At 37.7% G+C, this 19,332-nt stretch overlaps 1 protein-coding gene across 1 annotated transcript in view; it reads right to left on the bottom strand.

Annotated features, from left to right (window-relative positions):
• Positions 1-8,840, bottom strand: part of LOC112681947 (proton-coupled amino acid transporter-like protein CG1139) — a 40,776-nt gene extending 31,936 nt beyond the window's left edge. Inside the window, exon 1 of the mRNA XM_025552330.1 lies at positions 8,739-8,840. The gene's annotated coding sequence lies outside the window, so the exon portion shown is untranslated. The remainder of the gene's footprint in view (positions 1-8,738) is intronic.
• Positions 8,841-19,332: the final 10,492 nt, after the last annotated feature.

Raw genomic sequence — 19,332 nt, forward strand, 5'->3', positions numbered from 1 at the left:
ACACACACACACACACACACACACACACACACACACACACACACACATACACACAAAATGCACGCTCGCTGTACACCCCCGCATGCCATTATGGCCGACGACGATTGTGATATATGGCGTGAAATTTTGGACAAAATGTTAGGTCATCAGCTGAGAGTCATGTTCGTGTCGGAACACGACTGGAATAGTAAAAAAGGAATTATCCTTTTTTAAAAATGAAAATCGATGAAAAAAGTCGACGCATGTAAAGCAAATAAATGTTTCGTTTCTGAAGCGAATGATGTGTTTTGCATTGCGTGTTTTGAATGGACGTAACGCGAATAACATGAGTTTCGCACTCTTTTCCACGCAACATATCAACGTACTTCACGGCGACTACATAAAAAATACTATAGTAGTTGTACTATTCCGACGTAGCTGCGTTTTTGATAAAACGGCTTACGCGCGTGAAACGTTAAACACTCGTATATGTGTACGTCGAGTTGTGCAACGAAAGAATTCAACAGAAAAATTAAAATCCATCGCGTGGAGAGGGTATGGTATATAAAACGACGTTTTTCCCGTGACTCACAGGATTTAACCGTTCGTGCACCTATTCGTAAACGACGTTCAAATATCAGCAACAGGTTTATCAATCGCGAAATCGCGCGTCGTGCTCCGCAAATTTACTCGTCGGGTTTTTATTTCTCGGACGGAATTACCGTTTCCCTTCCACCGACGTATCCTATCGCACTCCGATGCACCGGTCTCGGGTCCCGTTGATTCATGAGTTTGTGCAGGACGAAGGCGACGACGGTCCCTAGGGTGGGTCGACCCAAATACGCGACGACGCGTTCGGACACGATACATTACACCGCACGTTAAACATTCAGATCACGATTCCCCTGTACATAGCACACCAAACGCGTATGTCTGCGCGTACTATTTATAACACTAGTTACCCGTGGATCGCGATCATTCTCCCCCGGGCGGACGCGTTCGTTTATCATACGATTGTTGCGTAGATATTTTTTTTTCTTTTTCTTTTCCTTGTCTAATAAACGGTCTAACATTTGTTTTACTTTGCACGCCGAGGAAATGCATTCGTACATTATGCAATCGACGTGTGTAACGAGTTTAATAGATACAGGGGCGAACAGTGCACGCTGCACTGTTACGAGATGGGTTTACGCGTTAACGCGCGTATGATGGTATTGTTTTTTTTCTCGAGTTTTTCCACTCACCCGAACACTGCAGAGCGTCGTTAGCGCGGTTGTCTTTTGCGATCGACCACCACAATCTTAACGGCGAAAAAATGTAAGCCCATCGTGTTCGATACGTTAACCGAAAGCCGGCTAACAAACACTTCATCTAAGAATGACGTCGCGAAAACAATACGAAATAACAGCAATAAGACTTTAATGCATGTGTAAATCATAATATTATCATTGTTTTTGTACACATTGTAATACGCATTATCATAATAACCATTATTTGTATTGATTAAACAACAATATCAGCCAGATCGAAACGCGTTTCGTAGACGGATTTTAGTGCGGTTAAAACAGTTCAAATAACGATACGCTAAGAAGTGAAATTAGAAACTTGAGGTTTCCAATCGAAACCGATATTGGTCCGAGAATTTTGTTGATTTCGTAATAAATACGATTATTAAATTGCTAAGCGAGTAAAAATAAGAAAATAAATATTTTAATATTTGCATAAGATACGAAATAAGACGTAAAATGTTAAAAGGACAAAGCCGATTTAGGTGCACGGTAACAATGCATATTTTAACCATGAGTTTATTAAAAACTACGACTATATACGAGTGTCTTGTGAGTACGTGTTTTATTGAGGATATCGGAATGTCCTGATTAGAGATTATTATTATTATGATCCGAAAAAATATTTTGCAGGATTAGGTATAGGTGATAACATTTCCACGTTTATCTTTTTGCAAAATATTTGTTTTTCAACGTAAACACTTTTCGCGTTAAACCCAATAAACACGACGCGAACAAAACATTGTCATGAATATTTTCAATGGTATCGCCTCGAAAATAATAACATCGGAAATCTGTGCAGTTTGTTCAATGCACCTTTTATGCGTCGAATGCGACGCACGTACTACGTCGCACGTTGGGTGACAACGATATGCGAAAAGCGAATTGGAATGACCGAGGTACGTATCGCGAAGTACGACCTTTACTGTTATTACCGTCATCGTCATTGACGAGCTTAAATATCGATCGTAATCGATTGTAAAAATGTGGTTTAAAATGTGTGTTGTTCAAAATTCGCAGTCGCACGCGTAGCCTAGAGTTTTGTGCGGGACTCGGGTAGAAATCACGAAAAACGGATTGTTCCCGCTGTACAAGTGGCGTACGCTACCAGTGTTTTTCGCTGAACGGCAACGGGTCGGAAACGGTCGAACCATAAACGTTGTCTTCGGGATCGGAAACCGAACAAAAATGTTTAAAGATACGATAAACAATCGGCCACACAGATAACAAATTTATTGGGTGTATATCTTCATGATGCGTGTTACCGTCTGAACCATGCGCTCAATAATTCATCAACAACATTCCATAACGGATACATAATTAATGATAACCACTTAAAGAGGTATAATTTAACAATGATAATTATAAACAACGGTCGAAGTTGTCATATTGTGTAAACTACGTATTACACAATAAACGGTCGCGAACGCATTATCTCACAGCAGCGTGTATTATTACGTCTTCCTAGGCGTTTTACGACCGTAATTCATTTTACCGGTACACGATTATAACGTGCGCGGCAACATGCAAACGGAATAAAACGTGCACTCATCGTAGCCCTTCTCCGGTCGCAATATCGCGGAAAACGTACTTTTTAATATTATTTACAGCGCGAGTTGCTGGCTCGTTTTCAAAATAATAGTTGTAGTGGTGCGATTTTTTTTTTCGCCTTATAGATCACCACGTATTAATATTGACAACATTTCGATGTGTATCCCGCGTACTATAGTAATAATTATCACGTTAACGGACATGGCAATTGCAGTCGATTTGTACTATTCGTGTGGCATTAATTCGATTACGACAAATCGCGTTATCTGGGCGAATAAATGCGTAGTATTGATGTCGAGTACGAGAACAACATCGAACTACAATCATATCTGGACTTCGGATATTACTTGGGTGAACGTTTTTGCACTGCGTTTCGTAGAGAATGCGATAAATTATTAAAAAGTTTTTAAAAGTAAAAAAAAAAAAACATGTACGCCGTGTAAAACATAATCTGTTATGTAAATTGTTATTTTTTAGATTAATTTACTCGCATGGGTAAAATGTTAATTTTGATTCGACGTCGCGTTTTCGGTGCGTAACGTACAGTCCAGATTTAATCAACTCACGTTTCCGACTAATGAATGTTCATTATAGAATTTCAAGGACTAGGTCAAATTTGAACAAACTAAAAACAATACTATAGCAATAATGTTATGACACTACTGGTGATAAAAACTCGTACGCACTTATTGATCGGCATAACTAATGTTTGGCTATACCGTGGTAATGAATTGGCTATGTGCATAATTCGTAAATCGTTGTAAAAGTGTAAGTATCACACGCACGTTGATCATCAGATTTAGAATTCGTAGATATTTCAATAAGAGATATGAATCTAATCATCTATCAATATAGTGTGTTATACGAAATAAATACGAGGAATATTTTTTTTTTGTCGATTAACTTTTTGTGAAATTACGTAATCGTACCGTACCGTATAATACGTAGCGATAAAACGTTACAACGTAGCTACAAGCCATTCATATCTACTGAAACAAACAAATGCAGTATTCGTTACTTGTTTTCGAAAATCGTTACCATAATAACAATGATAATAACAACGACAATAATAAACGAAAACTTCCATTAGAGTGAGACGATACTTTCAAAACATTCAAAACTTATGTGTAGAAATTATAAAACACAACGTATTAGTCGCACAAAAAAAAAAAAAAAAAAAAAAGCAAAAAGTTACCGGACAAGTACTGCAATTCGTCTACAAACGTATCTGTAACTACAACACGCCGCGGTACACTTGATTGATCGAGTATATTATGCGTGTATAAGCTTTCACTTTGGTTAAATGGCCAAAGACGACGGAATCGGCATAAATTATAATTACGGCAAAGTTACTATTGACATAATTATACACGCATGACATTACTAAATTTTTTTCTTTCGTTCTGTTGTTAATCTAATGATGGTAATAAACCTAAATTTTGCATACGATTGTATGATTGTACGATTGTATTGTTTCGCGAAAAACATTTCGTTGAGCCGAACTGCATTGGATCGAAACTAACACGTTTTCCTCTGCACCGAATGTAGTAATCGACTGCCTTACTGTTTTTTTCGAATTTTTCCTTACCGGTGCTTAATCGACAACGTTTTATTATGCGAGTCGCGAAGAACACTCGTTAGCGCTCTACTCGTGACAAATCAATCTCCCAACGTCTCAACAGCGATAGTTAAATCAGTCTTTCTTAGTACCCTTTAACATTTCCCATGATAGTTCATCGAAATGCTCAACTATTTGGTCAGAATAATCGTCCAAATTAAAAACTACTAGCTAGTTCTGACCGAGGAGATATTCTTTTAAAAAAAATTCGTTTTTATTCATCGGTAATTCAAACGGGCTAAAGCCCAATACATGTTATACACTAGCGTGTAATAATAGGTAAAAATAACTGCGAAGTTTAATTTTATTGAGATTTATTTTCCATTCATCAGTTATTGCGTCTCGTCTGGGATCGAGTTCCGAGAAAGAACGTTTCACAAACAATGCGTATCTCGTATTAACTAATGCTTACTAATAAACATAACTAATTAGTAATCGTATGGAAATATACATGTGACCCTCAACACGGTGTACTCAGTGGCCTCAGTGTTTGTTTTTTGTCATTTTAAGCCTTGCCCAAACATGCAGTGCTTGGTACACGTTTTGTAGGCGTTTATATGCTCCCCTTTATTTCAACATCGCAGACTTTTTTTGTACGCGTACAGACAGCTGCTCGAAGGGCGCTTTGTTGTGCGGGTCAGATCGTCGTCGTCTACCCTACGATAGCGACGGCGACTCATTCTACTGCGTCTCAGGATTAACCCCGATTCGCCGTAGAGGGTGGTAGTTGACTTTTTTTTTTTACGTTTTTCGTTCCTCCGCGACTGTTGCGTAATATTTCCGGTGTACCGCGTACGACGTGCGTCTCGGAAAACGAAACCGTCCCGCCGCTATGACGTCACCGTCGGAGTCATATGTATAAGCGCAATTCGAGCATAATGTCAGGGGTCGCAAAAATCACTCATGACGCGTAGACCGTATAACGTCGTGAAAACAATCGTATTAGATACGAACGGATATTCGTAGTTCTTCTAGATACGTACATTATTTACTTCAATGGGTATTGTTTAAGTTTTTACTACCAAAATAGCTTCAAACATCGCATTGAATGTCGGTGCTTTTATTACATTGCACGACGATTCATTTTGTTTAACTCGTACAATATTTGTATGCACTCTAAGAACTTCAGTAACTTCAAAACCTGCTGCAACCGTCTAAAAAAAACCACTGTTATGGACGTGTCTGGGTGGTTGCGAATTCATATTCTTGCCGTTCCCAATGACGCCACTGAACGAGTGTGCACGGTACGCAATGGTGTACGTACCCGAACCGGGTTGTTATTTACAAACAACGTCGAGCGATGTTTGTAAACATTCGAGAATCGGCATAACATAATCTCCAGGACGGCGGCGGCGACCGTGGTCAGTGGGTCAATCGTTTGTGCGGAGCACTGCCGTTCACGTGCACGTGAGAAAGGGAAGAAAAAAAAAACACGAATAATTCAGTATATAAATAAGTTAATGGAAAATAATAAAGCCGACGTCATCGTGGTCGCGAAAACGGAATGACGTATCCTTCGCCGCCGTCCGCATTCGATCACGTGATTGTGCACGTGCAAACGCACACCCGTTTTACCAAGGTTCGCGCCGCGGGAAACGATTATCTCGACGTGTAGGCACAACGGGCGTGTAAGCGGGCCGAGGGAAACAGGTTCGCGCGCGCACCCGCACCACGTGCAAGCCGTTTTCGTGTTTTGGCCCTGCCAGGATTTCGAGTTGTACACACGCCTGATTCAACGGACCGTAAAAGTATATTACTGTCGTTATTATTATTAATATTATTATTTTTGTTGTCGTTACGATCGCGGTCTCGCTACGTGCGTGAAATTGCGCGGTGTACGTGTAGCGGACGCGTAAACAGAAAATCCTCGTTTCGTCGAGGATCTCGAAGGTTTTTAACGACGGCGGTCATTCGTTAATTATATTAACCGATTGACCAGCAACGGCCAACATTTCGATACAATTACCCTGACACGTTACCCCGATGTGTGTTACGCGGAACAAAAACTATTGATCGCCGAACGTGCGTGTTCAAAAACATGCGTATACATTTTATTAGAATTATAGAGGGAAACTTGAACCATTGAAATACTTCTAGCACACGCGCCTAAACTGAGATAACGCGTATTTGCTCTGCGTTGTGTACCCTGCGCCTAGGATTATTTATACCCCACTACACACTCTGTGACTGTGTATAGCGAGAAAAAAGTTAAACGCTACTGAACACGTTTTTAATATAAAATACACCTTGCAAACTGAGACAAGTAATGCTACTATATATCAACTGCTGCTACTACTACCTACGATTACACGACGCTTTTTTTACGTCAGCGTTAGTGGTAATAACGTGACGATAGTTTCGCGTTCTGTTTGACAAGGGTTAAACCCGTTCAAAATGTGGGTAGTACAAAATCTTGTCCCGGTCTTGCGGCACAGAAAACGCCGAATCCGTTCCCGGGATTGTTTGTTGCCGGTTACACCGAAATCTATTTTTGAATGTACACTTCAAATGTGTTATTATTAAAAACATTTGTTATTCGATTAGAATTTGTGGATATCGTAGAAAAAATAACGAGAAAAAATTGACCTTACTCTTGCTCACGTTATGTTATTTCGTTGTACATATTCACTAAAAACATATTTACCTAATACTATCTTCACCAGTTATTTTCTCAATGTGCTATAAATGATTGATTCGCTAAGATTTGATTTACCATCAAATTCGATTTTACCTTATTGAACTTATTATTACTTATTTTTACCTTATTTATTTTTATTCGAATTATATCTATTTATGTATATTGCAGTTAGACAATTGTTTTAATTTAAAAAAGTATTTGAATACTTATTAATAAGGTTTTTGTAATTTATAACTAAACTATTTAATTTTGACCGTGTAAATCTAATTTACTTTTTATTTTATTTAATGCCATAAAAAAAAAATTATAATTAGAAATTATCGAAATTAGAAATAAATCTATTGATACGACATTGATCATAAATATTATATCTCTATATTAGTAGTTTTCTCTATTCTCTAACCTATAGAGTCTATAGTATTATATTGCATACGTCTGGAACAATGAAAATGCTTTCAATTTTATTATTTTTGCATAAATAAACATTTATGTACATAAATTATCTGGCTAATTATACAAATAAACATTCCTTGTTATGGAATTTGATACAGCATATAGTTGAAAAAGTCATTTCGTTTTCTGAAAAGATAATAGGTACTATATATTCATATATTCTATCTAGTAAAAATTATTTTGTATAGTATAATATTATTTTGAACGATGTATAACAGTATATGTCTCGGACATTTATATGCTTGAAGTGTTAGTAGTATATATGAATTTATGTACTAAAAATAATTAAATATGCATTTTTACCTAAAAATGACTACCAAATTATACATAAAAAATATTTTATCTGTAGAGTACCATCTACTCAAAATATATTATAATTTATAAGTGTTAAGTAACATAAATTGTACATATTTTTTTTAATTACAATACAATTAAGTAGAAACAGCGTTACACTGTAATATAATGGTTTTTTTTTTAAACTGATGAAACTTTTAACTACGTTTACTATTTGAAAGTAAATTTTTTTATATAAAAAAAATAATAATATTTTATATTTTTTAGCCAATCCAGTATCATGATGGACGCGATAAGACGCCCACATGTTTACGGAGGTTAGTTTTTTGTTAAATATTTTCTTCCAAAAAGTATGGAAGTGGTTTTGAGTCACGTTGGTCGTTTGTTCCGGAAACGTGGAAAACGTAGCGTAAGGTATGGGAAATCGAAGATGTTGAAATGCAAGATTATGAATAATATTACGAATTTGAAGTCTTTGAGTAACTTAACCTCACTTTTGCGGATGTGCAGTTTGTGGTGACCGACGAATACGCAGTCATAGATGATAAATACACGATAGTCGAGGAAGAAGATCTACGCAGAGCGAGCGGAAAATATAAAGATTTTAAAGTGGCAGTCATCGTTTTAAAAAAAAATGTTGATCACCTCCACAGTAGAGCCTATGACAAGAACGGTGAACCTTTCGGTATTTGCATATCTATTTTTCGTTTGATTTTATTTGCCTAGCGTATCCGTAACTCTGCTTTGTTTTTACTTAAAAAATGACAAAACTAAGAAATCCGACCACAATGTTTACAATCAACTTTCCTGGGGATTATCCTGGACCGACCGTGGAAACGGCTCAGGTGGACACGTGGTCACTACAAAACCCGCGGGACTGCGGAAGAATCGGCCTCGCGCATACTGCACGCGTCCTTACTTGGAGATCCTGATGTTTTCGCGTGTTGAAATTCGATAATCAGACGCGATGGTAGCGTCGAAACGTCTGCGAGTCAGCCGAAGTAGGTTTTCCGCCTACATCGGACGGCATTCTCGTACGTGCTGCTACCGGGTTCCAACGCGATACCGACTTTACGTGCAAATCCATTCGTTTCGCCGAGGCACTGTTTATCTTACGAAATATTAAGAGCACCGCAACAATTTTCGTTTAACCGTCGGCGCCGCGTGTTTTTTAGTTGTAATAAATTATATTATCTGTATTACGTTGTGTCCGACGTATTCGCGATTAATGATAATTACTGCGCAGATTCAGGACGGACACTGCGCAGTTAATTTTTACACGCACTCATTATAATTTATACTACTCGTCGGACGAATAATTATGTTTATTAAAACCGCAAATTGTGGCTGTTGGCTTAACGTCTTTTTTTTTTTTTTTAATACTGTATTAACCGAACAACTCTCGAACATCACCTTGAGTTAGTTCGTCCGCTTGGCCCTGACCGCCGCGGCTAAAAACGAGCGAACATCAATGTAATATAATACAAACTTGTAGCAATAGAAGTAGTTATATGATAAAACGGTAACGATACGGTTACGACTGTTACGGAGTGATCGAGAATCGCGTATAAGTGATGCACTTTGATATTGTCGCCGTTACGGGTTTGTACTTGCTACAAACAAGAATAATAATTATTAAACTACAATAACAATTAAAAATGAACAATGTTCGATTATTTTTTACGTGACCGATTTAATATGGTAAAACGTAACGCGGGTGTAGTATAATTAGCGTCTCCGCAGAGGAGAGGTAAAAGGAATTAGGTTTTTGCTTAGCGCTAGGATTAGGGGGAAAAATAATGTAATAGGATTTGTATTGTCGTTCGACTGATAAACGACTCATTTCCTAGTTCAATAAAATATTCAGATATATCTACTTACGGGACCACGGTCATCAAAGAAAACTTTAACTCGTTCTACGTAGTGTGTTATGGAACTGTTCCAAAATGAGAAATGCATTTATTTGGTTATTATTCGATTCGAGTAGAGCAATTATTGAAAACTCATTATATTCAACTTTAATGATTATACATGTATAGTATACATTGTATATATAAACGCTAAAAAAAATGCACAAGAATAAATGATCAAGGAATTGAATTGTCTGATTACTCTCTAAGTTTCAATTACTTTACTCTAGGTATAAAGTTCTACTTATAAAATATTATGCTTTCGAGTTCATCGACTGTGTTTTGTTAATTGCTATAAATTTTATTATGTTCGTACACTTATTGCATAACCACAAAAAAATATGTAAAAATAAAATATGTGTTCATTACCAATATAGCTTCAGATTGAGATTCCAATTAGAAAAATTGTTACTTTTTGTGTGACTAATAGGTAAATAACGTATCGAAAATTTTGATGAGTACTTATTTTATTGCATTTCTTATGTTAATTAAGTATTTTAAAATGTAACTTCACTGTAGTTAATATTATTAATTTTATTTTCTTAAATGTTTTATTAAATTTTATCTTCTTTTTTTAATGTACTATGAGGTTTCCCGTAAGTAAAAAATTAAATTAACATTTATAAATCACTAAGACTATCCCCGGGATTTTTCATTAAATAGTTATTAATCTCATGCAAGAGCGCACCAGAAGGTAATTATTATGTACATTCTGTTAAGAACGTCGATAATTGGACGGTGGACATCCCACGCGATTCGTCTTCCGATCATTATCGAGAGATTATATGTCGTCATATCTCACGCGCAACGAACGTGAGAATCCGAAAGCAACGGAAAAGTTGTCCGCGGTGAAAAGTGTTGTCACTGCAGCAGAAGATACGCTGAAGTGTGTAGATTCCGTCGAAACTGACGACGCGAATGTTAATTTACGACCGTCAACGAACCGCGTCGTACCGCTGAGTTGAAGACGTGATGGCGAGACGAATGATCCAGAGGCGACGACACGGACACGAGATCAAAAGGTAATCGTCCGCAAGGAACAAGGATACGGTTGGGATCGAACGGCTCTGCGGGTGCGTTTCGCGTACGCGTATTATATCCTGTCCGGATGGGGCAAGTATACGCTCGCAGTGGCTTCTCGTTCCGTGCGTACGGTTTGACATCGCGTCGACCGTGTGCAGGTCGGTAACAAAATATTTCATTTTTCAGCACTCGCGAATCGACGCAGCACGACGAGGTCGGTCACTCGTCGAAAATAATAAAAAAAAAATAATTCCAGAAATCCAATATTTCCTCACGGTTGACCGTCGTTCTGTCAGCGGGGTGCACGTTTGTCCCGTGATCGGATAAAAGATGCAGCCGGTTCGGAGAACAACGCGGTATTTGAAAAATCGTTCGTTAGACGATCGTCTTGACATCCGGACGGTTCTGTAAATTATTTTGATCGATCCACACGGGCTGCTGCATATACTCGTCGAGATAAATACCGTATTACTGTGGTAGGCGGAAAAGTGGTACGTGGTTGAACTCGAGTACCGCCGACAGGGGTCGATAACATTTTGTAAAACGTGGGATAGCGAAGTGCGAGAGATGTGCAAAACGAAAACGAAAAAAAAATCACTGTTTTATTGAAAAGTTTTTCGGCTCATCGATTTTCTTCGTAACGGCGACGGAGCACAAATTTATGCGCGTAGGCAGTGACAATAATTCGTTTGGAAATATGTAAGCATTGGCATTTAGACTAACGCGCAGTAACGGTACGAAACGTTAACATGTTTCCGAACATGTAATCGAACATGCTATTTCGTATGCTTAGAAATCGCTTTGCGCCCACCCGTCGTAGACGCGACGCGTGCGTTAGGGATACGTTAAAAAAAAGGAATGTCACACCGGACATTACGCATATTGTTGCCGGTGTTGAGCACCCGCGGCCAGCTCACCGTTTCGTATTGTAATATCGTGTACGCTGTCAAACGCGTTGCACGCGACAAAAAACGGCGTTCCGTACGCGCCGGTGAAGGGTAACCAACTACAATTCTGCACCGTAAAGCGTCGCCATGCCGTTTAAAGGTAAACTGCTTTACATTTGCGCCGCAACGATAACATAATTAATGCAAGCGAAACGTCAAGAACCCGGTAACAGTTGTTACCCCCTCCCCGAAGTCCTTGGACGCGACGGTGCTCGTCCGCCGCAGGATCGACGGCGTCGACCCGATCCTTATGCAAAACAGATGCGCGCAAGGACGGCTCCAGGGGGGGCATAGGGGCCGTGGTCCCCTCCCAAGCCCGTACCGTATTTATAAAAAAAAATTCGTATTATAACATGTATTATCATACGACACGCACAAGTGTGCGGACAGAGCCATAGAGGTATGACGGTTGAAAGGAGTTTCTCCACGCTTTGGAGACTAAAAACCTGACTTCGTTCAATGATGACTGAAGATAGACTATCAGCATTATGTCTAATTAATGTACATTATAAAGTAGTATCTAGATCAAATATATCATATTATTGATATTTTTGCCGATTTTAAAAGTAGACGACTTGAATTTGTGTCGTAAAAATTGATGTTTTCTTTTTGTTATAAGATTTTGTAAAATTATAACTTGCCCCCCACCCCTTAACCAAGGCTCTGGAACCGTCCCTGGATGCACGTATGCAGTTCAATCTGTATGCCGTCATATAATAACCATATCCTGCAAGACGTCGACTTGTCCATTGCGGACGTGAAAACGCTGTCTCGATTTATTTATCAAGGAAATCGGTCGTTCGAAAGTTTAAACAAATAAACCGACGACGTTTAACGTCAAGTGGCCTAGCTCGAACGTGTAACATGCGCTTATAGAGAACTTACCATCAACTGCGGAATCATAAATTCGACAAAAACGACTAGATATTATTGTGTGATCACTTATTCAATACGAACATTAAATATATAATGTTATGTTTTAACGAAACGCTGTATATTAATCGTTTGTTTTGCGATTTCGTGTACAGAAAATGTCGCTCGAAAACAAAAAAAACATTTATAGTCGGGTACGATAGCGCGGCATTTGACCTTTGCAACACTTGTCTCTTATTTTTTTTCTCTCAAAGAAATCGCTAATTCACCCCCGCCACCCGAAGATGCGTTTAAGCAGTGTGACATTGTGTCGCATTCGAATACTATCACGTAAACGCGGGCTGGGAGGGTGAAATAGAATTATCGCCGTCCAAAGTTGTTTCAACGTCGGTGCTTTTAGTGTTGCAGTCATAATAGTGCGCTGCGGGTATACTTCGACGGTCCGAACGCGTGAACCGAAAATCACGTAAAAAGAAACGGAAAATGATTAAAAAAAAATCGTTTCGCGCGGTAACCATACACGTGCATAAGTTGTGGCGTCGTGTTAGCCGCTTCCTTGTCGGTATAAATCAAGAGGATGCGAGTACGTAGTGTATCGTTCGCGTCCGAGTACCAACACTCGATTTTATTAGCATTAACCGGAAATCGTAATCGAAAAACGTTGATATCGTTCGGCATAAAGTCATTGCCGTACCGCCACGACAATCGATCGGCGTGTAAAACGGCGTGTATAATACGCTTATATTGTACGGATCTTGGTCTAATCGTTTCCATATAAACGCCCGCGCCTCAGATGCGATACGCCCGTTTGGCCTTCCATGTGCGCGAGCAACGAATTCTCGAACATTAAATCATTGCGTTCGATCATTAAATAATATATTGTACATGCGTGTTTGCGTGTGTAGACACGGCGAGTAGTGATAACGCGCACCGTGCGAGTATATGAAACGCAACAGCGTTACGTAACTTAACCTACTTGAAGCGAATAAAAAAAAAAAAGTTGGAAAAAATGATTTTCGCAACGTCGACGCACCAAATACGACGGTGTACTATGTATGTAATATCGTTTTTGACGAAATCGTGGATTCGTCCGAATGTCGATCGCAACAAACAAAAAAAGCTTTTGAGATCGGAACGCAATAATATATATTATAATCTTCCAAGAACAAGAATTTATGATGTCGCACGAAAGAAATCGCGATCTCCTTAAATAGTTTAAACAGTAACATCGGTTTTATCTACAGAGTACACTTATCAAGCACGATTCATTGCGTTACACGAGCGGGGTATTGACTAAACTTGACATATTTCGAATTTTAGTTCAATAAAAGTATAGATGACGGACGTCTTAACAATGATTGAAATTCCATTTTGAACGTAATATTGTTGTTGTTTACTGTTTTTAAAAACTCCGGTTTTTCAAACGTTCAATTAAATCTTATTGTCAATAAAAAAAAAATAAAAAAAACAGCAGAGTAAGATTATCGAAATTCGTAACAATATGTCTTGATACGCATATTTTATTGTGTAAAACCTATGAATTTTTACGGAAACATACGTAGAAACATACTTTTATAGACCTATGATAATTAGAAACATTACATCTGATTTATAAGTATGCAATACAGTAATAACTAATAAATAATTATGTGTGTGTAATTCGAATGAAATGCAAAGAATGTTAGTTGTATTAAATACACAAAAATACCTACAGGTTTGCATTTATATACATTTTAAACTAATTATATTTATTGTATTTAAACTGCATATAAACTAACTAGGTATACACTTATTAGGAATAATAACCGATTTATTATATTTGTGAATTAATATTGATTTTTATTGTAATGCAATAATAACGAAAAATCTATGCTTCAAAAATAATTATCAATTTTGATATTTTAATTTTGATATTTTTGGGAATATATTAAAATGTAGTTTTTATAATTTTATCTTTTATTAATAGTTCAATGTTCTGATTTGGGTTAAAAATTAGTGTAATATTTCAAAACATTATGTATTTAAATTCAAACTTACAAAACGGATTTTGGGTCGTCTTATAAATTGACGAAGGCACTATTTTTAACATGGAAAATATGATATCATTCTTGTTACATTTTATTTGTACATGAGTTTTCGTTATATATATATAACTTTTATTTTCAATCTAAATGTAATATTTCTTTTTAACTCTTGTGTCATTATTTTCTATCATTAGAAGATATGAATACATAAACGATAAAGGTTGATTAATATTTATATATTAAAGTATACCACAAATTATATTAATAATCAACAACCATATTGTTGATATAACGGCGGTTACGCGTATAATTATTAATGATAACACTGATAACTGATCGATATGAAGTAATATTCTTAATCAACCGTGGGCGTATTGAGTATTGAACGTTAGTTCGTTTTTCATCAATCATTCCATTATATCGATATGTTACGAATATTAACCTCATAAAGACATTTAATTTGAAGTGCCATATGCTAATTACTTCGGTAAAAAAAATTAACAGTAAAATAAAAGTGGTCAATTTACCGGGTTTACATTTCTAATTTCGACTAATGGTCAAGTCCAACGACATCGAGGCCTTGATACATTATTATTAATAGTCATAATAATAATTATAATAGAAAATATTCATATTCGACACTCGAAATTGAAAATGAAAATATATATTTAATATCCCATTATCTACTATAGATTTTAATGTTGCTACTGTTTAATCTTACGCTAATATAATTATTATGATTCGACGAGTAATCCGAGGATGATAAAAATCAATAGATTTCAGCGGAATCCGTTGAAATGTTCAAAAAAAAAAGTGACACATTCGTTGAACCCCTACACGCAGTAATTATCCGATTGACAATTACACATTGCACGTGTAATACTATTATCTTTTATAGTACAACAATTCGCTATATAGCTAATAAATACGTAAAACGTATTCGATTGAATGCTTATTATGAATAATGCGTACGTGTGACAGGAATACGACGCGAAACGCATACGACGACAATGGCGATACGAGAGTCGGTAAAAAATTTTATTATAGTTAATTAGATTTTAATTTTTTTTTAATTTACGATAGGAACATCGGTGCAGTCGTGTGACACGCAATACGCACGTGGCGGCGTAATTTATGCGTTTTAAACTATTTTTATAAGTATAAATGAAATATATGGACGCGGTTGGGTAAACTAGAACAACAACAACAACTGGACGTCAGAACGTGCTTGAAGACTGGTCGCCAAAAGAGATACATCTGAGTTCCGTTCCAACAATCTTTTTTTATACTAATTCCGTCTCTGTTAGAAAAAAGGTATATACTAATTCCGTCCTTTATCATTTTTATAATTTAGTCTAAATAATTTGTATAAATATTTTTATTATAAAATGCATTAAAAAAAAAAAATATAAGTATTCATATTATTTACATATTCATAAGTTAATGGTAATAATATATGCTTTGCATTGTTTTTGAATACACTTCCATCGTTCAAAATTGTTGTTTAATTCTTTGCGAGAACAAAATTTAAATTAACTTTTAATAGTTAAAATTTTACCTTTTTCACTGTACATATATTGTATACTATTAATTTATATATATATATATACTAAATGACAAGGACACGCACAAATAACGACTGAAAAGTTTATTCAGTTCAATAGCTGAAATAATATTATCTTTATTATCTTTATTTCTAAATAATATCATATTGTTATTTATTCGATTTGATACGGGACGGAACTAGTATATCTTTAATTTATATTTATATTTTTGGGACGGAACTCGGATGCAGCCGCCAAGAGAACCAGTGACGTATTTTGGGTTTGGAGCCCTCCAGATGTCCTGACGATACACTTTTATCTAAAAATATTATCATAGGTTGATAAAGTAAGCTTCGTTGGCCTTAGAACAAATGTCGTTTGAATTGAAATGTTGTTGAATAACATTTGTTGAAAATTGTTGTAATTTATTATCAACTACCGATTATTTTTGAGCAGCGAAAATATCAGTATAATGTTTCGTTAACAAGCGGTTACGGTTAAACTTCTAAAGCTTTACAAGGAGTTGTATCATTTACTCAGTAGTACAAAAACGCCTTAAAAATGGTGAAACTCTTGTAAAAAAAAAAAAATTAATTGCTGTTTCAATTTTTGACAATTTTTGAGTAAATTTATATGAAAAGTGGACCGAACAAAAGAGTTCCGCCGGGCGGATCTTATTCGAAAAACGGCGGTAATCCACGTCGCCTTAGGTAAAAAAAGGATTGTCCGGACGGTCGGTTGGCGACTCGGTATATACGGTGCGCGTAAAATGATAATGATCACGCGAAGGTAAATGAAATCGAGTGGGGGGTGCGCGTAACATCGACGAAGTTACGCTTGTGTTTCATTTGATTTTTCGCCCGACAAAAAGCGTAATTCACTAATCATAGTCGCGCGTAATTTGATTTCGTGAAATATAATATTAATTATCGAAAGATAAAATGATCCAAAAATTTTAAATGTATATCTCACTTATAATCAATTCTTTAAATACGGATTCAGGGGGGAGGCAACCGTCCCATTGTCCCCCCTAAAATACACCCTTAATCTGTACCGAGCAGGAACGTCGATACGGCCGGACGCTAATAAAACGGGTTCACGTGGAACTCTTGACGGAATCGTCTCTCCGACGTGCACTAAAAACGCTGCGTCAAAAGATGACGCGGAGCGCGACCACTGATGAACGTGAAACACGGACCACCCGGATCGTCACCGAAAAATCTGCCCAGTCATACTGCGAAAGACCGATCGAGTACCTTCCGGAATGTTCTAGATCGCAAATGGTCATCGGCTTACGGTTTACGAACTTGTACTACCGGTTTGACGATGTCCGGAGACATCATTCAGATCAGTTTAATAAACTTTACATAAATGCATCGAATTTTTTTTTTTTTACCCGAATTCGTCCAATACTTGATTACTTTCAATCAGGGACCGGAACCATTTGAATTTATCGTTATCGGTTACGATACCGGCTTTCAGAAAACAAAATAACTCTCCCGGTTCGGTTCCTTGATACAAATAATAAAGGTACCGGTTCCTGTTATCAGTAAAATATTATATTATTTCTTCCGGTACCAATATTAATACATCAATGTAAAGGTCTCGGTTCCTACTGTTTAAAAGGTTCCGGTTCCAGAGCTGGGTTTTTTTTGTACGGTTCCTGTTCCTGTTTTCAATACGATCCTCAAAGCATCAAATCAGTGTTAAAATATTTGATCATTTTGTCAACATTATATCATGTAACTCAATAAATAAAAGGGTTCTACAAAAAAATTTGGATTTCTTTTAACACACCCAGATACCCCTCATAAATATACCACTGAAGAAAACGATTTTATGTTTATTTTCGTTCTGGGTCAGATGCTCAAATTCGTCCGAACGATAATATACAATACTATTGATGAATGCAACTAATAGCGTTGATGACGCGTATTGGAACGCTCGAAATCATACGACAAGCAGATACGTGATCGAAGTTTTTGCGCGCAAACTTGTGTACATGGTATGCGTGGTATGTTTTCGTGCACGTAACAGTGTCGAAATCGAATAGCGAGTTATTGGAAACGACAAGAACGGCGACGTCGAGCTGCGGTTTGCGAAGCAACCAATACCAATACTTATCTTTATTATGATGGGATTGCGAGAACGTGACGTGACATAAAAAACACGAAGACGAAATTAAAAACGTTTAAAACTTTAAACGAAAAACCGAACGCGTACACGACGTTCGCGGGTGTTGTCGAAAACATCGCGTGTCGAATGACAGTATGATTTACGAACGCATGACGTCGGATATTATGCGTATACTTTGAAAACTCGAATTGAGGTTAACGAAGGTGTGCGATATGTACACACGGAGAGAAAGAGAAACGACCCCGTGCTCCAACACACGCGGGGTACAAGACTATGAAACGCGGCTCGGGTTGGGTTTCGAAAATAAGAATTTTACACAACGTTCGGCACGTTTCGATCGAAAACGATGTATTGTTTTCCCTCTCGATGGACTACATCGTAACGTGCCCGTCTCGTCGTTTTCGACCGCGCACCGCGTACTGTAAACTATTACGGACTTTTCGTGACCGGGGCACGACGAAAACGAACCGTGCCTGTTGTTTTGTTAGTCGTCCGTAACCTCCGCCAGAACTCGAGGCGAAAAAAACGAATACGTTTGTACGGCCGTTACGAATAAATGTAACTGCAAATCATAATTTTTTTTTAAATCTAATGCCGGAACCACGTGGAATCGACTTTCGTGTAGTTCTCTTTTAACACCCGTTCGCGCTCTAAGAGTTACGCGTGTGTTTTATTTGATTTTTCGCCGAGTACGGGTAACCCCGACGGAAAGCCCGATTCAGCCAGATAAGCCAGATTCATTCACAGCCACGTGTAATTGTTACAAAACGATCCGCGTTGAAAAACATTTGAAATGTGTACCTCACACGTAATCGATTCCTTAGATACGGCGACCGCTCCCTTCGCCCTTATAAAATACGCTCCTGGTGCAGGCGGAAACGATACACGACGGCGTTACGTCACCGGTCGCGGACGGGCACGGGACCGGCACGTGATGTTTCGCGCGGTTCCGACGGACGCGCCCGCGCGTATCGTTTACGATACCGCTCGCGCCCGCCCCCGCCCCCGGGCGCCCGGTCGTTTTTCTGCTCCGCCGTCGTGTCGACCTTGGCGCGG

Source organism: Sipha flava, unplaced genomic scaffold (assembly GCF_003268045.1).
Source record: "Sipha flava isolate LNK unplaced genomic scaffold, YSA_version1 1_pilon_pilon, whole genome shotgun sequence".
Taxonomy (NCBI): domain Eukaryota; kingdom Metazoa; phylum Arthropoda; class Insecta; order Hemiptera; family Aphididae; genus Sipha; species Sipha flava.